Source organism: Pleurodeles waltl, chromosome 3_1 (assembly GCF_031143425.1).
Source record: "Pleurodeles waltl isolate 20211129_DDA chromosome 3_1, aPleWal1.hap1.20221129, whole genome shotgun sequence".
Lineage (NCBI taxonomy): Eukaryota > Metazoa > Chordata > Amphibia > Caudata > Salamandridae > Pleurodeles > Pleurodeles waltl.
The window spans coordinates 1,354,231,874-1,354,255,814 of NC_090440.1; the positions used below are offsets into that span (position 1 = coordinate 1,354,231,874).

Here is a 23,941-nt window from a genome sequence, read left to right on the forward strand (position 1 = left end):
ATTATATACAGATACTCAGTGGGTTATTGCTTTTGTCACAGAGATACTTTTGTTACTTGGAGCGTAAGAACGGTGCTTCCAGTATAACACTCTTACCTAAGAACTGCTATTAAAGTGCTACATTTGAAATGAAAGGCATAGGTTTAACAACTTATTGTTTTTCAGCTCAATCTTTTGTTATTTTAAGGCTGCCTAAAAGGGAGCCTTTGAGTAGCAGTACAATGTTATTAGTATGACATCCCAGTCATTGTGTTATATTTATTGGATACGCTTACTAACCCTTTGAGCCAGGTTTGCATTACAAAAGTGATGCAAACCTGGAGCAAAATGTTTTTTAGGGCTTACTTTCCAGTGCAAATCCTGAATTGTATTGAACAGTAGCCCTAAAGTGACACAAAGCAGCACTATGTGCGACTTTGAGTTAAGGAGGCATACTATAGGTGGCACATGGACTTTCCCATGCAATAACCTATGGATTTGTATGCTTGTCCCGAACTATAACCTTTTGAAGAAAGGGATTGGGATAAAAACACTACATCTAGGCGAGGTAGGAGTAAAGATGGGAAAAAGATTTATATGCCTTTCCAACTTTGCGTGTGTGCTGCAACGCACAGCACACATACAAAGTGGTAAAGTGATAAACTTTGTCAAAACATAGACTTTTTGGCTGGAAGGGTACCCTTCCAGAAAAAAGCCTAAGGATACCATCAAACAAAGTCCATTGCAGCATGGTGCAATGGTGTGTCGATTGGTGCGGGCAGCCTAAGGGATGCCAGCAATAGAGAAGAGAGAACAGCACCATACCTAGGTAGATACGGTGCTACTGTGCACTCTCATTTTCACGCAACACAGCACAGCAACTTTGGTTACTGCACACTTTACAAACTTGGTTAATCTACCCCTTCATTCATCAGGACCAAGCACTCTAAACATTTAATGCCTTCCAGTATGGATGGCATGTGACACCCTTTAGGCCTCATTGTCTTAAGTAACATTTGCTGTACAATGATTTACACACCTGTATGACTCGTTGTCTCAGTATAATACGTTTGTCATGTAAAGCACTCTAAAAGTCTAGATTGGGATGAGTTGCTCTATAAAATAAATAAATGGGAGGGGTGGGGCTAAGGAGAGATGAGGGCACCATTGAGGGTTGGTAATGAGGGAATATGTGAAGAAGGAGGTCATTGGGGTTTGGGGGAAACAAAGGATGCAACAGGCGCCACCCTCACTAGAGTCGACCCTGCTTTCTGTATCTCTGTCTTTCTCACTCACTCTCTCTTGTTTTACTTCTCTGTCTCTATTTCTCTCCCCTCCCCTATGCCACCCCAGTCTCCCCCCCCGCCACCTCGCCTTCCAGAACCCACCAACTCGAGCAGTTCGCTGGCAGCTGTTCACACCTCTGGAATTCTTTTTTTTCTCTTTTAAAATGCACAGAACTCCTTGTTGGCCAGGAAACGCTGCCGGGGTCTAGGCGACCCCCTTCTGGCGGGTACTTGCTCAGAGGAACAGGTGAACTTCAGATTTTCACACGATGATTAAATGCCCTCCGGCCACTCCCCTCCCCTCTCCAGCTGCAGATAATCTGGATGATTTGGAGGGGTGTATGTGGCCTGGGAGAATCATGACTTCTGTGTAGGCGTGTTTATGTTAGGGGGTGGGGCTGTTCACCCCTACACTCTTTCACGACGCCTGGCTCTGCCCACTCTTAACTTCCAGCTGCCCCGCGCCACTATGCAGATAAACCTGAAGAGGATGTTCGAGAGGAGGGTCACGAGGCACACAACTACATAACTCCAGTGACATCATTGTGTCATGCACACAGCTAAACAACAGCATGGGCATTACTATTATTTTGTTTTAAAATAGCATAATTTCATGATGTGTAAATTTCGGTACATGCCACTACTTGAATTTAAATGTCACACAACTCTGGACACAAAACGTGTCCAACAACATATCTAGTAATAACGCTTTTATGGGCTTATTGACCCACAGGGTTAAGTAGTGCATTATGAGCCCTATTACATGTTTCTGCTCTGTGCGGCAGTGTTCCATCTTCCTCAGGCTAAGCACGTTTTACAGCGAACTGGAAATAAAGACTAAAAAACCATGAGGCTGCTTCTTCCTGGCACCCTGTCGGAGGCATCCTGAGTTGTTTTAGCTCAGAATGATGGTGTAGTGGTGAAACTCAATCACCGCCTCCTTGTAGGCCATAACAAGAACCCAAGAACCTGAGGTTGGAGACGTGTCTTTTGGACTTCAAACAGAAAGCACACATTCTGATGGAATTAGTGAAGTACTTTGACAAGGAGTGGGTTGAAGATCGACTGATGAGCAAAACATCTTGCCCACATCAAAAAGTGAAAATTGCACAATTTCTTTTTGCTCTTCTCCCCAGTGGACAAATGGCCTTTTCAATGTGCCTTGTCATCATGCGTGGAACCAAGCTAAAAATTTGGTCTGCCTGATAGGTGAAAACAATAAGCAATAAGGGGCCTGAAAACGTTAAGTGATATCAGTCGGCATTGAGCAGCTGAGTGTTCAAATGGCTGACCTCTAATGTTTTCCAGGTCCATGTGTCAATGGCTTATTCAGTTTGACATTTTTCTTTGAATTCTGGGACTCGGAGTTCTGTTTCACTGTTGGAGAGCAATCACAACAAATCAATCATGAAAAGAAAAAATTCTGGACTGGATGAGCTACTCAAGTATGGACCTGGGAAGCTCAAGAGCTCTGCCAACGTTATTGGCAGCCTGGACAGAGACTGGGTGGCAGATCCTTGGCATTGTCAAGTGGACTCACTATTGGCTGCAAAAAAGGTTAGAGAGTTAAAGGAATGCGGTCGAGAGGGAAGATTAAAAAACGGGTTAAAGGAAAAGGACAGAAAATGGGGGAAGAGATGATGGATTGGGAAAGGATGATAAGCTGAATGGGGTGAGTTGTAAGGAAGGAGAGAAAGACAGAGAGAGAGAGAGAGAGAGAGAGAGAGAGAGAGAGAGAGAAAGAGAGAGGGTGGTCTGAAAGGATATGGACTAGAGAATAGGAACTTCTTTTTACTGAGCCGTTTTTGCAACATTTCCTGTTTCCCCTCTTTGCTCCTTTTCAAGGTTTAACTTTGACTACGACCTGCAAAGTTTTTCTTTGCAAAGTGAAATTATTTTACTCTCTTCAAGTTAACAAAATACTTTTTCTGCAAAAAGTACTTTATGTAGCACCATTTTTTATTGATATACAAAAATGTATGTACTATCAATTGTCTTTAAAATCAACATTTCTGCAGGCACGTGGCAAAAAAAGGCCTTGCAAACTTAAACAAATTACAAACTTTTCGAACGATCTTAATCTTGGCAACTTCTGGAGACTTCTAGGGAGGTTGATGGATAAAGACAATACAAATCTACAAATCACGATTTTCACAGATTGTTTTTAATTTCCTGCTGATTTCAGATATTTTACATATTGCCTACTGATGTTTCAAATTTGGGGAATTATCAGAAGATTTCTATCTCTACCTGGATCTCCTGAAATAGAGGGCACCTGTAGACTGGGAGCCAGTGGCAGAGCAGCAGTGGCAGGTATTATCGTGCAGGTACCTAGATGGCTGCAAGCTGAGCCCTGGACACCTGCACTGTAAGACAGCATGAAAGGTGCCAGATAGAAATCAGCGCCTCATCCAATAAATTACGCCCCCTGTTCCCGAAAGCAGCAACCTCAATTGTGCTGATAGGTGTACAGGCATAAAAGGGATGTACGTTTCATAGCATTATGACAATGAGGGCGTTGTGAGATGTGTGTGAGAAAGGGATGGGAACTAGATATCAGGACTCACAAGTTGCAGCTGAACAGAAATGTGAAAGTTGAATAAACAATAAAAAATGTTGAAAATAAATACAGTGCAGAGTAATCCGTTTTTTCATACAGTTTAGTTTGAGAAATGTTTATGTATTTTTCTCTGACATTTCCGCAGATTTTGCCTCCAATTCCTGCAGGAATGAGAACATATGTCTGCAGATGTTCAAGCATGAAGCATGCATTAAAGGTTTAAAGATGATAAAAAATAAGCATGCCACCAACTTAAGATGCGCTTCATATATTTGCAAACAAAATAAATGCTCACCCATTAATAAAACAAGTAAACTACATAAACATAAAACAGAAAGTAAAGCATCGCTGGTCCACCAGTCCTGGCACTGAAGTGGACTACTTTATAGGGAGACGTGGACAAGCAAAATGGCCACAAACCAGCGGCTAAAATAGGCTGCCCTATTGCCCCAATCTGTATGCTGTGCTGGGTGTAAAAAGATGTGAATGCCCCTTGAACATACGGGTGGATGAAAAGGGTTAACTACATTTACCAGCTGAGTTATGTTTCTCCCTCAAGATTCAAATTACTACATAACTATTACAAAACTACTAAAATTCACAGATATGCACCACATAAAACGCACGCCATAACTCACGTCTCCGTCATGTTTATCTCTTGCTTGACTACTTTGTTTCCATCCCTGTTGGCAAATGGGTGACCTGAGTTACGTGTGCCAAGAGTTGCATATCTGAAGCTAACTAGAGAGCTAACGGTTTCTCTAAGCCAGAGATACAAACTGAGGTGGGGTGATAAACATGAGCGTCATTTAGGGGTCGCCTTCCCCTTGTGACCCCTGGCACAGCCTTTGCGACCCCTGGCCTTAGAGGTGGAAAAATCAGAAACAGAGTGGCAGCTCGTTGTCCTACTTTGTTTTCTCTCTGTTTTTTATTACACTAATTGTGAATAATACTTAATTATTCACTATTAGTGTAATAGAGAATGGAGTACAACTAGCTGGAATATGATTTTCCCGGGCAGCTGAGGTAAGTACAAATAAATGCCTTTAAATATATGTTGTGTTCATGTATGTGAGTGTGTTTTCATGTGAGAGAGTATGTATAAGCATGTGTGTTTGAGTGAAAATGAAGTTCAAGGGATGTGTAATGTCACTTACGCTACCCGTGGCATTTTGGCGAATTGACATTCGTGGTGATATCTTTTAAAGGGGTTGTCTCCCACTCCACCCAACTCCCCCACCAGACAGGGCCAGGTGTTAGCTATTACTGCTGATTTCACACAAGACATTCCAGCTGGGACAGTCAGTAAGGATGAGTGGGCCGGATGAGGGAGGGCGGAGACAGGGTCAGACTGGGACAAAATATAGGCCCAGCCCCCCGAATAAAAGTAGCCCACATTAGCGAACCGGATAGCTAAAAAAAATTGTTTCACATTTGTAAATCAAGCTAGACAGGTAGTATGAGCATTTTCCAAGGTATGGGAGACTGAAAGGATTTGTGTTTGCTGAAGGCAGCGTGTTTTTTAATATCAGAGTAACATCAACAGTAAAAACGGGCGCATATTGTTATAAAACCAGCCCACCACACTGATCTGTGAGACCAGCCCATCGGGCACTGCCTGATTGCACTATAGGCCAGAGAGACACAGAGGGTGAGAGAAGAAAGATAACAAGTGAAGCAAAGTCCTACAAAGAGGTGGTGTTGTAACAGAGAAAAAACAAGCACCTTCAAAGCCGGAAGGTCTCACCCTTTACAAGAGCTATTGACTTTGGCAATGTGTTTTAGTCATTTTGTAGACTATTGTACCTGCTGTTCAGCATAGCTAAAAGTGAGTGGGGTGGGGTAGATTGGAGTGAGGTAGATTGAGGTAGAGCAGAATGGGGAAGTTTGGGGTAAAGTGGAGTGAGATAGAGTGGGGTAATATTGAGTGGATGCGGGTTGGATAGATTGGAGTGGGGTAGATTGGAGTGGGAGAGTTGGGCAGATTGACATGATAGATTGGAGTGGGGTTGATTGGTGTGCAGTGGAGAGATTGGGGTGGAGTGGGGTAGACTGGAAGAGTGGTGTACATTGGGGTAGAATGGAATGGGGTAGATTGGAATGTGGTAGATTGGAGTACAGTAGAATGGGATATATTGCGGTAGAATGGAGTGTAGTGGGGTGAATTGGGATTGATTGGAGTGGAGTGGGGTAGATTGGAGTGTAGTGGGGCAAACAGATGGATTATAATAAGGTAGACTGGAATGGAGGGGGTTGATTGGGGCAGTTTGGAGTGTGGTGGATTGGAGTGGAATGGGGTAAATTGGAGTGGTGAGGCGTAGGCTGGGATGCGTGGGTGTAGATTGGAGTGGGGTTGGCTGGGGTATTTTGAGATACTGTGTGCTAAATTGGAATTAATTGGTGTAGATTGGGGTAGCCTGGAGTGGGGTGGGGATGACTGGAGTGGTGAAGTGGGGTAGGTTGAATTGGGGTAGATTGGGTGAAATGAGGTAGATTGAAGTGGGGTAGATCAGGGAAGGGTTGAGTGGGATATATTGGGGTAGATTGGAGTGTAGTGGAGTAGGGAAGATTGGAGTAGGGGAGAGGGGTGGATTATAGCAGGGTAGATTGGAATGGACTGGGAGGTAGATTTGGGTAGTTTGGAGATGGGTAGATTAGAGTAGAGTGGGGTAGATTGGGGAGTGGGGTATATTGGAGTGGTGTGGGGTAGATTGAGTGGGGTAGAGTGAATGGAAGTGGAGTAGATTGGGTAGGTTGGTGTGGGGAGAGGGGTCGGGTGAATTGGGGTATATTAGGGTGGAGTGGGGTAGATTGGAGTGGGGCAGAGTGGAGTAGGATATAATAGGGTAGACTAAAGTGGTGTGGCTTAGATTGGGGAAGAGTGGAGTGGGATAGATTGTGCTACATTAGAGCTGAGTAGGGTACACTGTAGTGGAGTGGGATGGAGGGGAGTGGAGCAGATTAGAGTGGATTAAATAGGGATAGATTGGAGTAGGGTAGATTGGGGTGTGGTAGATTGGAGTGGGGTAGATTTCGGTAAAGTGTAGTGTGGTAGATTAGAGTAGGGTAGATTAGAGTGGGGTGGGGTAGGTTGGGTGCACTAGAGTGAGGTAGATTGGAGTGGAATGGGGTAGATTGTTGTATATTGGATTTGGGTAGATTGTGGTGGGATGGGGTAGAGTGGAGTGGTGTAGGATAGATAAGAGTGGAGAGGAGTTAGAGAGTTTGAAGTAGAGTGGTGCAAATTGGACTGAGGTAGTTTGGAGAGGAGTCAGGTATACTTGAGTGGAGTCGGTTAGAGTGGAGTGAAGTTGTGGTAGACTCGGGTAGGTTGGAGCAGAGTGGAAAATATTCAGGTGGAGTGAAGTAGTCTGAGGTTGAGTGGGGTAGACTGGAGTGAGGTGGGGTTGACTGGGTTAAATGGAGTGGAGTGGATTGGAGTGGAGTGGGGTAGAGTGGAGTGGAGTGGATTGGGGTAGAGTGGAGTGGACTGGGGGTGACTGGGGTGGAGTGGGGTAGATTGAGATAGAGTTTAGTGGAGTGAGGTAGATTGGATCATAGTGGAGTGAGTTGGCATAGCCTGAAGTGGAGTGGAGTAGATTAGAGGGAGGTGAAGTAGTTTGGAAGGGGGTAGATAGGGGTGGGGTGGGGTAGATTGGGTTGAGGTGGATTGGAAATGAGTAGATTGGTGTGATGTGAGTAGATTGGGGTGGAGTGGGATAGATTGGAGTGAAGTGGGGTAGACTGGAGTGCAGTGGGGTAAGTGGTATGGAGTGGAGTGACGCAGAGTGGAGTGGCATGCCGTGTTGTGGAGTGAAGGGAATAGAGTGGAGTGGCATGTCATTGAGTGGAGTGGAGTGGTGTGGCATAGAGTGGAAGGGCAAAGAGTGGAGTGGTGTAGTGTGGTGTATGCATGGTGTGGTAGCACACTGCCATTACAAACACTACATTTTCAACTGAAATTACCATTACATTTGAACTGAAATATGGTTTTACTGTGCACCAACGATAATGAGTGCAAAAGTCATCACCTAGGGTATTGATGTGTTTTGATCGCATTCAACTATTCTGAAACATCAGCACAGTACTTTTTTGTGTGCTAGGAAAAAAAAAACATCCCACACCGTCTTCTTTCACATGGGTACTCAGCAGAATTGTCACATACATCCTTTTAATTGAAAGTCAAAGAAAGAAAAGTAAACACCAAGCTCTCTCAGAAGACAGAGAATGACATTAGACCTCTGTCTTTGAATGCACTGAGTTGGACCTGGCCCTTGCGGCAGGTTCACCCCCTGACTTTTTGCCTAATTCCTCCTATTTCTTCGGACCTCTCGCTGTTGGCTCTAGGACTCTGAGCACTTTATCACTGCTGATCAGTGCTAAAGTGCAGGTGCTCTCTTATCTAAAGTTGGTACGATTGGCTTAAACCTAATTGGCATATTTAATTTATCTATAAGTCCCTTGTACAGTGGTATCTCTATACCCAGGGCCTGTAAATTAAATGCTACTAGTGGGCCTGCAGCGCTGCTTGCGCCACCCACTGAAGTAGCCTTTCAAACCTGTCTCAGGCCTGCTAACGCAGGGCCTGTGTGCGCAGTTTTCTCCCACAGGGACCTGGCATCTAAATTTACTTGCCAGGCCCAGAACTCCCCTTTTACTACATGTAAGTCACCCATAAGGTAGGCCCTACTTGCCACATGGGCAGGGTGCTATGAATGTAGAAGTTAGTACATGTGCCAGGTTGCGTGGCCTGTCCTGGTAGTGACAAACAGCCTAACTTGGTGTCTCACTGCAGTGAGTGCTGCTTTCTCGTAGGATTGCATTAGAAATGCCCTGCTTCATGTGTGAGGGTTATTGTCTGATTTATGAGGTGTAGCGTAGGCATGTTTGGTATAGTTGTAATGGTAATGAGAAGTGCTGCTTATGGTGTAGGTGGATTTTTTATTACTATTACAGAAATGCCACTTCTAGAAAGTGAGCATTTCTCTGTGCATTTTTCTGTGCTTATGACTCGGGTGTTTTGCAGCTGTACTCCAATCCACGTCTGGGCAGAGTGACAGTTGGGCTTTGTGCATACTTTTCAGACAGCCTGTACTCAGGGAGGGTGGAGGTGTCACAGAGGTGCATCTGCATGCTGAATAGTCTTCCTGGGCTGAGAGAAGGGAGAGGCGGGGCACAACTGCATATGTATATGCCCTGGCCTCACACAATAGGGTCGTTTACCCCCAAATGATGTTTGGAGCCTGTGCTGGAGGAGAGAGGGGGCACTCCCAGAACCAGATGGAACTGGTTGGAACCTCCTCTCCCCTCCTTTGTGGACACACTGTAAAACTGAGTATAAGTACAGGGGAGTTTTCCCACAATTTGGGAACTCTTGGAACTTACCTGGAACTGGACACAGACTGCTGGAGGGACTCCTCAGGAACCACCAAGGACTACTGCTGCTGTGCTGACCTGTGACCTGCTTGATCACTGTAAGGAACTGCCACTTGCCTGCATCCACCTTGTGCTGGTCTGCTGCTGGGCCCTGCCACCTGTGCTCCTTTTCTGTTATTGCTGTCCCCCAGGGGCTGGGTGCCGTGGCCTTGGACCCCTGCAACAAGTCCATAGCGCCTTTCTTTCTTTCCCTTAAGCGCTGGGAAAGATCTTCATTTCTGGTACATTTTTGCACATGAAAGCGCGTCCTGGGTGGTGCCTGTGCTGGGTGGGGGAAGTGCCATCTGGAAGCCCGACATCACCGCTGCGGCCCGGGCGTTGCGCTTGGCCCGGTGCATGTTTTTGATGTCCTGAAACTTCACCACCGCGACCCGGGCTACTTCTGCCGAGCGGGAGAAGAGCGCTGGCCCTGGGACCCCCGGGGCACCATCCATTGACAAAAATGAGCGAGTGCTTTCCTACCGTCCCCCGGGGCGAAGAGTGCTCCGTGGAGCGCTCCAGGGGCACAAGCATGCACCCACTCTGGTGCATGCCGCTTGTTACGGCCCGTGCAGGCCGCAACCTCTATCCAGAAGCCGGGCGGGCAAGGAAGCCTAATCGGAGGCTCGACGCCCCACTGGGCCCCTCGCTGTCAATTTGGACAGGCAGGGGGAAAGGAAGCCTCACCGGAGGCTCCCTCTGCCCCAACAAAACCCTTGGCCTGTTTCTAGAGACCGAGGGTGGGGTGGAAGCCTCTCTGGAGGCCCCTCGCGCCGCAGGTCTCCCTTGGGGCTTCTGTGAGAGTCTGGTGAGACCCCCCATCGGTGGCCCCACTTCTTGGTTTGTTTTGAGCCCCCGCCTCATTGGAGGGCCAGTTAATGCCCTGGGGGGGGGCAAGAGATCACAGGCCCCAGGAGGGGCCTGTTTCAAAACCGGAGGGGGTGCGTGGCGCCCCCCTCCGCCCTCAATCGTGGTGCTGGCTTTGGCCCACCCCTGCTATTGAGGAAACAGAGGGGGGCGCGTGCCACCCCCCTCCCACGTGACATAAACGGCTCCCATTTTTGCGCACAGGAGCGCCGGGGGCCCCACTTTTTCTCTTCCTGGCACTGGAAGTGCCCCTCTTCATAAACAGGTACTTTTGACAGACATGTAGTGTATAATGTTCCTGACATGGACATAATAAATTCTTATGTTAACCTGTTTGTTTTATGAAGTATTACATATATGTATGCTAATGTTCCTTTTATGGGCATGACCTGCTAATATGTTTTCCTGACTTGCCATACGTTTGATAATGTTCCTAATATGGGCGTTTATGATATTTCTATGACAAGTGCATTGGTGTAGTAACGGGATTCCTGACTACTGCTTAAGTTGCAGAATACTAAGTAACCTGTGTATTATATGTGACTACTACTAGTTCTGCAGAGTAACTAATGTGTAACGTTCTGACAACTGCTAAGGTAGCAGGATATTACTGGCATGTTGTGTTTGGTCTAATAATTGTGTTGTGTACAATACAGTATATTTTCATATAACTTGGTGTTGTGTTTCCTTTGTGGTGTGGATAGTGCATCACGTGTGTTGTGTGTGTTGTGCAAACGCTTTATACATTGCCTCTGGGATAGGCCTGACTGCTCGTGCCAAACTACCAAGGGGGTGAGCAGGGGTTATCTTGGACATGTAACTCCCTTGCCCTGACTAGAGTGGGTGGGTTCTGCCTGCCTTAGGTGCATACCCTAGCCAACCAGAAACCCCATTTCTAACACACAGCAAATGCAACAAGATTAGAACGAGATTTAAAGGCCTGTTAACAAAAAGTGAGTTCATGGAAGAATACAATAATAAGGTTTGGGCAACGGGAGGGACAAACGCAAGCTGAAACAAATAAAGCCAGCAGATAGAATGCATTCCCAGGGATGTTTTCAGAATACCTACAAGAGGTTGTAAGCAAACCATACAGTTACACAGTCTGGCAGGCTTAGACCTAAAAAAGGAACCCAAGATAATGGGCAGGTGAATAGGCGAGAGATAAAATGGAATCCCAGACAGCAGAAATATGGGTTTGAGTAGGGAAGAGGAAAAGTGCAGGGTAGGCAAAGGAAATGAGTAACCATGGGTGAGAGAAAGGCAGCATGCTTACTGAGGAATCAGTGTACCAAAGGGGGGAGAAAGAGCAGGAGCACTAGATGGAGAACCAGGTGATCATAGAGAGAAAGAGTCAACCTAGACAAAGGAAACTGGGGATCTCAAGGGAAGAGTAAGAGGGTGCTGAGACTGAGGAAAATAGAGACCACATGGGAGACAGATGGCCGAAACAGGATTATATAATTGTAAAGTGTGGTGATTTTGTAGAGAATTTCCACTGATATTTCTGAATCACTTCATTAGAAAGCCTGCCTCAGGTTTTTTTTTTTTTTTTTTTTTTGAGGAACGGGGATAGCAAACCAAGTGATTCTGCAATTAAGTGTGTGACCCTCCCTTAATAGTTAATTTCTGAGCCAAGTAGTTTGTTTCCTTTCCATGTCAAACATTGTGAGGTATAAAGTCCAGCTCAAGTAAACTTCTTACCTCAATATGAAGCCATTGAGGGTGAATGGGATTGGGGTGATATATATGCAGATCTTGTGGCACCAGATAAAAGTGTGGCTGCTGAGATGAGGGCTTCATTCAGTGGGGCAAGGGGTACTTGGGGCTAGCCTTACAATAAGACGTTACCATAATCAAGCCTTGAGATTTACCAGTGATTGACCAATTATTTTAAAGTCTTCTTTTAGGATAAGGGATTTAAGTCCTTAGAAATGTAATGCTTGATAGTGTGCCCTTTTCACAATGGCATTCATTCAAGACAGGCAAATTTAGTTTCATTTATACAGTGAAGCCCGGGGCGCTTGTGCTTTTGACTATAGTTGGTTTAAAATAGAGAATGTTAGTTGCATTGAGCCAGGGTTGCACCCTGGTGGATCAGTTAGGAGATGAGAGCATCAAGAATTGGTTTTGAAGGCTCTGTTTGAGACGGTGTATGATTATAAATGCCCAATGATCTTCAATGTCTTTTCCAGGACAGGTATGCCTTCTGACGAGGAGACTTTTAAGCAAAGCTGAACACCATCAGTATAAATTTATCAGGCACTACACCTTGGACCAGGGGCGTGTTCATTAGGTTGGTCAGTTAGGATCTAATGTTATTCACACTTTTTGCTGGAAAGGGTTTGAAAAATGAAAGGAAAGCTTTAGATATAACATGTTATCTTTCAGGTCTCTCTTAGTTACTGTTTTTAACTTAAACGAGGACCATTCCTAGGAAGATTTGTGAGATAAGCTTGTGTGTTACCTGCCATTTATCGTTATAGTGTTGGAGAGTTCAATCTTATTTATTTTGCCAGTGAAGAAATGTGAAACTGCCTTACAATCTTCTTTAGAGTCAAAGATGTCAATAACTGGGGGACAGGTACATTTTCACAGTCTTAAAGTGCTTTCTTGGTATATTTTTTACTGAGTTGATCCCATCTCTGAGAAAAAACACTTTTACATCTGAGAAATGTTTCTTCCAGGAGATACAAATCTTGATGAGGTTTTTCTCTAAAGGGGAATTTGTGTCATAAGCATTCTTTACAGCCATGGCATTTTGGTTCCCACAATTGTCCTCTAATAAACTATTGCGTTGATTTATGAGACTTTCCCCTTTTTGGTTTAGTTCATCAGTTACCTCTGTCATAACTCGTTCGTGGTTTGTTGACCTTACAATTCGTTTCAAGAAGATCTCAGTTTACATAATTGATTGGTTTAAGTTCTTTAAATTGTGACCCATCCTTAACTTTTTTAATTGACCCCACATGTATGTTTTAGTGAAAAGAATTTCAAAGGGAATAAGATGGTGGTATAGGTGTTTTGCTGATCAAAGGTGAGAGGAAAAGGGAGGTGATAAAGAACACTATACCAATGGGAGCTGAGAAAAATTAAAGTGGGGACCAAGAGGGAAGGGCTTAGATCGTGGAATCAAGGGCTCACAGGGGAATCAAAGAGAGACTGCGATATAGCAAATAGGTGATGACAAAGAGACCTGAAGGAAGCCCAGAAAGAGAGGATATATGATATGTATGAGTGTGAGTGGTAGGGAAAGTCTGTGTTTGCAAAGATATGAGGCACCGTACCCTTGAGGGTATGCATCTGAGTGGTCCATGCCTATGTGGGTAGGAGCCCTGTCACCTTGAGCCTGATAACCTGGGAGGTCGTGCCTCTGATGGTCGGAGGAGTGCCAATGAAGGTGAAGAGGACAATAGAGTTCTCTGACTGTGCCGATAGTAGATCTGTATACACGAGGGTGAGGTGAGGATGGGGGCACTGCACACAAAAGGGAAACAGGGGTGTAAATCCCTAATGATGGCAATAGAGGAGTTTTCTTTATATATGTGACAACCACGAAAAGGGAGGTTGTTACCTATGTGAGTGAGGATAGGGATGTTATTGATGAGTGGGCAGAAGTGGAGGAGTCGTGTACCCATGAGAAGGAAGGTGTATGGAAGGTCTGAACCTCTGGGGGTGAGGATGGAGGGAGAGGACAGAGGGTCTCTATTCATAAGGGTAAAAAAGCGGGGTCTGTGCAAGTGGTGGGAAGATCTCCAGCCAATTAGATCATTGTAATGGAGGTCTGGACACAAGATGGTATTGAATGGGAGATTTGTAGCCAAGAGAATCCGGAAAGGGATTTATGTACCCATGAGGATAGAGGGATAGAGGGGTCTGTACCCAAGAGGGTAAGGAATGGGTGGTGGGTATCTATAAAGTGGGTGGGGGTCATCTGTAGCCAGACATCTGATGATCTTTCTCCAAGAGAACCAGCGAGATCTCTACCCCAATGGCTGAGAACAGAGTTAGGGAGTCTGAGTACCCATGTGATGGGGAGCCGGTGGTTTGTACCCAAGAAGGGAAGTGGCATAGCAGCCATACGGATGAAGATACTGTACCAATGATTATGAAGTTAAAGGTGTCTGTACTCAAGAGGCTGAGGAATGGGGTGTCTGTACCTAATAGGTTTCGGAATGGGAGGTCTGTACCCATGAGAGTGAAAATATGTCTGTCTTTATCAAAGAAGTTGAGCAATGGATGCTCATTGTCAATGAAGAGAGAGGCATATGCAGCTATGAGTTTGACAGGATGGTAGGTTTGTACTCACAATGGCGAGAAATGAGGTGTATGTCTCCATAAGAACCAGGGAAGTCTCTACTCATATAGGAAAGAATTCGGGTACAGGTCTGCACACATAAATTGAGGAATAGGTGAACCACACCCATGAAGCCACACGAGTGAAGATAGTGCACCCAAGAGTGGTGGGGCTTCACAACCGCCCCACCTCCCCCATGTCTATCTTTGATCTGTCGTCCATCTGGCTTTCTCTCTCTCTCATTCTCTGTGCTAAAACATGAATATGAACAACCTACTTGCTTCCCTCCTCCCATCCACATTTACTTGCTTTTGATCACTCACGAGAGACTTGGGCAATTATTGTTTTACATAAAACCCAAGCAATGTTCAAAACAAGTGCTCGAGAAAGCCTATGAATGGCAAAAAAGCACTCTAAAAGGAGATAAAAAAAACACAGACATAAGAAGTGATTCTTAGCCAAAAGCACAAAGCAATCAGACGGAAGCAGGAGAGAGAGACAGAGAGCGAGAGAGTGCGAAAATACCGAGCAGTTTGATTCCTTTCTGAAATATTAAAACATGGCGTGTCCTGACCCGGGCGCCGTCTGTCTAAGAAGGGGAGCGATGCAAATCTCTTGAGAGGCAGGGGAGCCCGGGCCTGCCACAAGGTGTCTAGTTCTGAATGAACAGTGAGGGCACTGCCAAGGAAGACTGGGCACAGGTGGGGGGGCTGACATTGCCAGTGAGAAGACATGATTGGGTACCGGTGATATTCCAGAGGTGAGTGGGCACGAGCGTGGAAGCATTCCTTGGGTTGAGTCCGAGTACAAGTGGTGGAGAGAGACTGGACGTGGAAGGGTTCCTACCTGTATCCGTCTGTGGCATAGACGGAAGAGGGCAGAGGGGCCTTCGGTGTAAGTGGCCTGTGACTGCCTCGGTGGCGTTATAACTACTTAGATAAGCTACTTTGCAGAGAGACGCCATTGAAAAGAGGCCGCCTAATAGTGTAGAAAGCTGACACAGCCAGGATTAGGGAAACAGTGTCAATGTTTGGCACACGTGTCTGTGGTACTCTAATGATTAGTTGCCGCTCTCTTGAGTACGGTTAAGGTGAACATGTGATATAGTAATAGTGTAAAAATTTGGCATTGCCAAGGATTGAGAAATAGTTTAAAAACACTTACACCTGCCTGGGGTCTATAATAATCAGCTTCAACTGTCCTAAGCATAGTTAGAGTAATACAGCAGGCTCTGTGAGTGGTATATTACTATGGAAAAAAGCTGGCACTGACAGGAATTGAATCGTAGTGCTATCAGCTGACTGGAAGTGGTGCAAATAGCTGGCATGGTGTAGCACTACGAAGTGGCAGGGTATTTGTGTAACTAGCTGAAGTAGCACTGTAAACAGCTTAGACCCTCACCTCCTTCTAACCTCCTCTAACACTTTGAAATAACACCTTCTTCTAACCTCCTCAGATCAACTTTAGGCTGCTGTCCAATAGTGACCCCCCACTCTTACATTTTCACCCGCTCTGAAGCCCCTCTAATACTGTCCCCTTCATTGTACTCCTCACAGTGACAAAGCTATCAGTAGAGGAGCAAGTGCAGTGGAACCAGACCATAGGAGTCTGAGGGGTGCACTCCAATTACTGCATTGTTTTGCTACGAAATTAGCAGGCAAAGGGCATTTTAAGGTTTCACCTACAGCACACATATGCTGTCAGCAACAGCTATTGTCCTTAAAAAAATCTTAAAGGGGGCTTAGAGCCTGCCCATCACTTACTTTTATTTACCATGGCTTGGCTCCCACGTCACTGTTGTTTCCTTGCTTCCATTTGGTCAGCTGCTCCTTCTGGCATCCAGCTTCCTCCTGGGCATCAAAGTCTTCCTAGTCTTCAGTCCCTGTCGTGGAGCAAGGACCAAGTACTGCTTCATGTGGCCAGTGTCCTTCCACCAGCCAGCAAGGACTCTTTTTTTAGGGTCGAGCCTGCGTTGCATGCACTCGGGCATGCGTATCGCAGCGAGACACTTTAGTGTTTAGAAAAGGGCTCGGAGCCCTGTCGACGTCACGTCAGTGTTTTTCATTGGTTCGTGGGCTTTCCTAATAAAATCTGCTTGCTTTCATTAGTCGAAGGCATGCATACGTCATGCCTTTTCCGGTGGCTAGCCCTCCTCGAGCGCATCGACCAAGTACAGAAAACATGCGAGGCTCGCTGTTTTCTGTCCGGCTCATAGACTACTTTTTCTCTAATTTACTAGCGTGACTTCGCTTGGCAGAAGTCGAGCACTTTACATAGTTAATTGCACTTTTTCGGGTTACGTACATAAATGCACTTTTGCCGATAGGTGAAAAGTCGGGTTAGGAGTTTACAACGCTATCAGCTCTAACATGAGCAAACGAGAGACCCGTTGCATTGCAAATGCTTGTTTCTCTTATTGGCATGCACTTACAGAGTGCATGCTCTGTAGTCCCTCTCCTTCATCCTCGCACTCCTCCCATTCTCCGTGAAGTTACCCTCCATGCACACTGTGGTATCAGCTTTCCCCGTCCACTAGTGACAACCTCTCCCATGTCATCTCCTGCTGGCCGCTTTCACCCAAAACCCCCAGCTCTCCTCCTTTTTCAAAAGTAACTTTCCCTCATCATGCCCGCCCTCCATTGTTTTTCACCCACACCCCGCCCTTGTCCTGCTGTCCAATGTGTTGACCCCCCTAAATGCCCCTGTGTTTTTTTTTTTTACACGTTGAACAGCACCACAAGCTGCTGTGCAGCATGGCTTAAAGGAAAAAAAATAAATTATGACACTGTCAATGCTGGCAGCATCATAGCACTTTTTTTTCTTTAATCCATGCGGCATAGCAGCTCAATACTGTGCAACATGTAAAAAACATTGACAAACCTTATAGATTTTGCAAAGGCAAAAATAATTGGCTTTGCCAATGCTGTTTCTAGCTAGTATTAGGACCCATGGTGCCTCTCATCTCCGAACATCTTTAACACTCTTTAAGAAACAGCTCTTCGTATCTCACCTTTTCAGACCGCATCTCAAGCTCTTCCGCCGGAGGAGGTGGAGGGTAGTGGGGTCCTCCTCCGCCTATCTGCTGATGTCGGGGTTTTGCTGCTCATGTTCCTAAAAAACCCCAGAAAGCCTGCCTTAGCTGTCTTCATTAGCAGCTCATGGACGGTAATAAAGCACTCGGTAATTTGCAGTAACTATCGTTTTAAATACCAATTAAAAGCTCATATACTATTCTCAAGCCAGTAATATTAATAAGAGCACTATGGAGCGCAAATTGCCCCTGGTGCTCGGAGGTGCTGAATGTGTGGTCGAAGTGAGGGGAGAGATGAGGGCGGGAGAGGTGGGATCTCTAGGGGCAGAGGGTGATAACCCATCATGTTTATGTCTGAAAGGTTTGAGGCCTGGGTGAATCTGTCGGGGGCTGGACCAGAGCTGATGTCTGACAGGATGGAGGGAAGCTTTCTCTCCTCTGTCTGTAGCTGACTGACCGGGTGAATGCTGCTTGATCTGCCTGTCCAACCTTGTCTTCCTGTAGCATATTATTTTTCGTTAGTTTGGTGGATCCATTCCCATTCTCTACGCCACATGCTACACTACAGGTTCCATCAGAGACCTGCCAAATTTTTAAAAATCACATTTTGTAGAGGGGATGGGGCCTTGGAGGCAGGGCCGGCACTAGGCATGAACAGTGTGGACAGCTGCCCAGGGCCCCGTACTCAGCTCACTAGCTTGACGCCTCCTTCCAATTGGGCCCACAGGATTTGGCCACCTCCCCTGGCCTTGCTACTGTATTAGGTGTTCACAACATCCCAACACAGAAGTACCAGGGATGACAATTGACCTGCTGTTTAGCTCCCTGGCAGTATTAACCCTCTCTTGTGATAAGCAATCTCACACCTTCAGCCTTTTATGGGCTGTTAGCAGGTGCTTCTAGGTGGTTGAGAGGGAAGTGATGCAGCCCAGGAGGGGTCTGCACATAGCAGTTTCAAGAGCAGAGGCATCTATTGAGATACAAACAGCCCTGAATGTCAATGCAAATTAGAGGGGCCTCGCACATTCCGTTTCTGGCCCAGGCCTCAAAAATCTTATGACCGGCTCTGCTTGGAGGGGATGGTACTTCTCGGCAGGAACAGCTTAAGAGGAACTTGTGCCCCTACTATAACAGTTTGCTCTCCCCCTCAAAGCAAAAGCTTGCTGAAGTTGCCACCAATTTCCTTGGTCCACCACCCGTTGTAGCTCCTCCCTGCCCTGGTCAACTCTTCTCACTTGCAGTAAGAGTCCTTCTTTAACTCATGGCAACACAGTGATGCAGCTTGTGTTTGTGCCTGTGCTGGCCTTAAAGTTATCCAAAAATAGTGAATGCAGACGGCTTCTCCTAATCCTGTCCTAGATAAAGTAATAGAAGCTGGCTTAGGCTACTTTGACTTTCATCAGATTATCTCTCACAGCCAGGAAGGTAAAAAAGTCTTGTCCTTCTCAAGCTGGGGCAATTTTTGCTCAGATTACAAGTTTGAGTCTGTTTCAATTTCTTTCCTCATTCATGGGGTGTATTTGTACATCAGTAGGCAGTAGCCTTTAATGCAGGTTCATTGCTTCTCTCTAGTCTCTAACTCACACTTTTGCCCATTTCTGCACCATTGAGAGAGTTTGTGAGGAAGCAGGGGAGGTTTGAGTGGGTTGATTTGCAGAGGGCAGCTTTTGAGTACATCAAGCACACTATTTAAAATGCTGATATTCTAGTTCCATTTCAATGTGACATGAAAATATTTCTCACTGTGGATACCAGTTCAGTTGGCATTGGGGCTTTTCTTTCCCAAATGCATAAGAAGGTGGAAAAGGCTGACCTTTGCGTTATGTTCATTGACAGTGGCTGAAAGGAACTACTTGGTCAATGAGCAGGAGGCACTGGCTGCTGCGTGGGCAACCAATCACTTTTGCACGTTTATTTTGGGTATATAAATAGTACTCAGGACAGACCATAAGCCATTATATAAAGTTTGGGCGTCTAATGGAACAAAGTATTGTTCAGGGTATTTAGCCAGGCTGGCAGTAAAGATGCTGAATTATCATATTTACATAGAATTTCTGCCTGGTTGGAAGAACAAGGTAGAAGATTGTCTGTCGAGGTTACCACACAAAGCTGCAGATTAATGCAACTTTGACATGGTGGAAGTTGTAGCGGATGTGGTGGATGTTATGGAGGATGTACATGGAAGTGTATCAATGAAGGAGTGAGTGAAGCTGATGAATGAAGATGAGTTACTTTAGGCTTTGACGAGTATGTTCAAAGGAGGGGTGAGAAGAGAAAGCACATATCCTGATGCTGTGAAACTGTATCACAAAATGGTTGAGGAATTTTCCTTGAGTGGGAACAAACTCATTGTGAGGGGTGAAAGGTTTATACCACCTGGTACGGTAAGGGTCAAACTGATGGGGTTGGCACACAAGGGCCAGATGGGAAAGGCATTTAATCCTAAGAGGTTGGAGGAGACCTTTTGGTGATCCATGATGGAGAGTGATGTCAAAGGGTGGATGGAGAGGTATGTGGAGTGCAAGAATTTGGAGAAAACATTGAGGGCAGGTATGGGAGTGATTTAGGGAAAGCAGCATATGTCAGAAGCAATTCATGTGTCGGAAAAAGTTAGCTTGTATTTTCTTTTGCCTTTTGATTTCTTGTCTAAACAGAAGAGGTTTGCAGCTGTCCTAACTGATGCCAAGTCAATGTAGTTTGAAGTGGTGTTCATTGGAAGTATAAATAGAAAAGTCCACCCTTGCTGTGTTAGAAGAGACTTTTAGGAGGGAAGGTATGCTTCTCTGACAATGGCACACATCTCACTTCCAATGAAATGAGGACATTTGTGGAGACTGTTGGGGTGAAGTATTTTTGCACCTCTTTATATAACCCTCAAGGGAATGGTCAGGTGGAGTGGGCAAACTGTTTGATTAAAGAGACCATTGAAGTAGGCAGCAAGGCAGGGAAGGACATGCTGTGGGCTCATCACACTACGCCCAGTGCTGCTACGGGGAAAACTCCCTTTGACATGATGAGGGATAGGTGACCACGGACCAAATTGTTTCCTCCATGGTAGTGGGATGGATGCATTGGGGAAGTAGTAATAGATGTGAGTTAGGGTTAAAAAAGAAGGTATGATTGGTGAGTGGGACTTACTGAAAGTTAAGCCTGGGAGAGTGAGTCAAGAGTTATCTACGTTTCAGGGTCTCTATCAAGTGAAAGTTGAGAGAGCAATTGGGTGAAGTTGGAGATTATCAGATGTGGAATTTGAGGAGAGTTGCGTTGTTCCAGAAGGGAGGTGGAAGTCAGCTTAAGCAAGACAAGGTAGGTGGTACTTGTTCAGGGTGGATGATGATGGACGATAGCGAATTTCAAACGAACACTGCAGGTGCATGGGAGGTTATCAGGGAGGCTTATGTTTCCAAGAATGCTCAGGCTTCAGGAGATGATCGGGTGGTAGCAAGAGAAGAGAGTTTTTGCAGGGTACCAGGTTGGTTGGGTGACTTTATGTGTGCTTAGTGCATTTGTAATGTTTCCTTTGTTGCGTGCTGGTGTTTTGGTTTCCATATGTGTCCTTTGTGTAAAGGGAAGGAGGTTTGCTGTTGAATCCAGTCTGTTTGCTCTCTGTTCCTGTTTGTGTTGTGTTTGTGAAGGGGATTTGTTATAACGTGGATTCCTGTTTGTGTTCTATCTTACATGTACATGGTTGTTGCATCTCTTAATGGAATGTAACTATGTCAGCCTTATGACGAGAAGGTTCTACGGCGGTTGAACTGAACAGTAATAACCTGTTGGTGTCTGGCTTGCCAGGCAGAGGATTTCATCTGCCGAGTAAACTGGCTTCCAGTCGTGTTTGGACAAAGATCACAACAGAGACCTAATAGCTTGTCCAATGCTTATTTAGTTTAGGGGCTGATAACGATGAGGCAGGCTGCAGGACGCAGCAGGATATGAGTACAGTACAGTTCCAAAGATTAGGGATGAAGAGGGTGAAATGTAAAATTCTGAGCTTGGGAAAAGATCCGGGTGAGGTCTGCAGGTTTTTTTTTGATGGATGAGGAGTGTGAAGTACAGTCATGGAGTGATGAGGAGGGTGAAGTTTACAGTAGTGTGGCTGGAGGATGAACATTATGAAGTTTACATGAGTGACCTACAGTTCTGTGTCAGGAGGATCAAGAAGGTGACGTTTATAGTTATATGACTGGTGTATGACAATTGTAAAGTGCTAGCACAGAATGATGAGGAAAGTGAGGTTCACAGTTCTGTGGCAAGAAATTGAGGCGGGTGACACCGTCGCCGTCTTACAAAGAGAACTGTTACAACACCTGAGTCTTTTGCAAGCAACTTTTCTTGGGAACAAATAACTTGTTAAGTCTGTCAACTGTGATAACACGTGGGACTGGGTAAAAATGTATGTTACAGGGACTTAATCTTGCATAATTTTGCATGACAGCAGATAAGTGAAATTTCTGAAATGTTGCTATTACGCCATGTTGCATAAATACCTGCAGCCACAGCAAAAATGTCATTTAGGTGAACGAGAACAATGCAAAGGACCGGAACGCGAGCAGCTGCTGTTAGTGCCACTTGAGCTTTTTGTGCTATTTTTAGTGTGAAATGCATCCTCGTGACCAAAATGGACGAAAGGATGAATTTTGTCTTAAAACAAAGTGCCAAATCCCGCTTTACATTTCACTCAATTACATGTAATTTTGTGTAATTTTTCAGAACTACACAGACACTACACAGAGTAAATTACACACATTTTGCATATTCGTCATATAAGAACATCTTCAGAAAGAAAAAAATAACCTAGTAGTTCTAATACCAACTACATCAAAGGCCACGATCACCAACAGAGGGCTACTTCTGCCACCATAATTTAAGGGGAAGAATTGTGAAACCTTTCCCTGATGTCAGCTGTCGAATTCTGTTTGGAGTGTGTTTGTTTTGCTACTTTTTCTTATGTTTAAGTAAGTCCGGTAATATGTGAATGTTTGGAACATAAACCTATTTTGACTTGTACCTCTGTCGGCCGCCTATTTTAGAACTACGTGTACTCCTCAGTTGTGTCTGTAAAAATGACTTCCTGTCCTGAACCTTTCCCTGGTTTTTTGATCCTTTCTCCTGTAGTTTTTACAGTCACTGATTCGCATCTGCTTTCTTTCTAGGAGGTCACCCTTGTTTGCAGTTAAGTGGCTGAGGGTGAGGAAGGCAAATTTTTCAGTTCTGAAATTGATGGAGGAGATGGAACGTTCTGTGGCTGGGAAGTGAGTGGATTCTGCACAGCCCCAAACTGAAGTGACCGCTTTTAAATAAAGAGTGTAAGCCTGGAAGAGGGCAGGAGTGAAAGAAAGTGTCAGCAATGCGTCAGTAGAGGCACCCCTGGCACGGAACAGCTGGCATTCACTTCCCATCCATACGGTCGTATACCAAAAGGAGGGGGTGGGGTGTCGGTAAAGAAGCATGTACACAGCTGGGAGCAGCTGGACTGGGTACGAGGAGCGGGCAGGAGGGGGTGGGGCGCTTGAGACCCGTGGCTGGATTTAGGGGAGGAGGCTTGATTGTCGGATGGTGATTGGGGTAAGCCAGGCGATGATTTAAGGTAGAAGTGTATGACAGACCCCTGCAGGCCATTCAGTTTTAAGATGATGTGATCACTTTGTAATGTCGAATTAGACCAAACTACGCACCTAGCTTGTGTCGAAGAGGCCTCATAGGACTCCCCACCCTCACCCCTTTATAGTCAACATCTCACTCATCTTGTCATTTGCGTTCCTCGCTCCCAACCCCATGTGCAGAAGTAGGGTTTTCACTGGATGGGGCAGACGGGAAAGCATTGGTTCCACATTCCTGCGGACTTTGTAAGTAAAAACTTGACTCTGTGAAGAAAGAGATCTCGGGCCAGAACGAAAGGCAGGTTCACGATTTGTAGAGCTGGAGGGGCCCACGGTGGGGGGCACTTCACGCAGTGAAATATTTATAGTATGTCTTCTTCACAGAACAGATGCATTATTCCCTGTGCAAGGCTTCTTGAGATAGCAAATCATTTGCTGCGGATAGTCCTTGATCTAAACCAGCAATAGCGCCACTGCTACTTCTACATGCACCAGAAGATAAATACACTATGTCTATAAGGAAGTATTGTAAAAGGAATCGTTTAGGGGTGTGCTGAGGTCGATTTTTTTTCTCTCAATGTTTTATGGAAAAAACTTTTCCTATTTCACAAAAGTGCACAGTTTTGTGTTTTTCTACAGTTGTCTAAAAAACGAGACTTTAGCTGCGCTTTTTTTCACAAAGTCTGCATGCATTTGCTGTTGTACTAAGTAAAGTCTGTTTAGGATAAATCTGAATAGAAGAAGTGTGCAATAATTTTCCAGAAAGGCTGAGACTGAATAATTTGAAAAATGTGTTGCAGTGTGGTGAAAATGAGGTTGAAGTGTGCAGAAAAACTTTGGCAAACTCAAACAGGGACATTGCATATTGGTACACTTTGTAAAGTGCTAAAATCCAAACCTTTGCTG

General features: G+C 45.3%; 1 protein-coding gene across 1 annotated transcript in view; it reads right to left on the bottom strand.

Moving 5' to 3' along the window:
* NECTIN1 (nectin cell adhesion molecule 1) overlaps positions 1 to 23,941 on the bottom strand; it is a 451,905-nt gene that overhangs the window by 146,298 nt on the left and 281,666 nt on the right.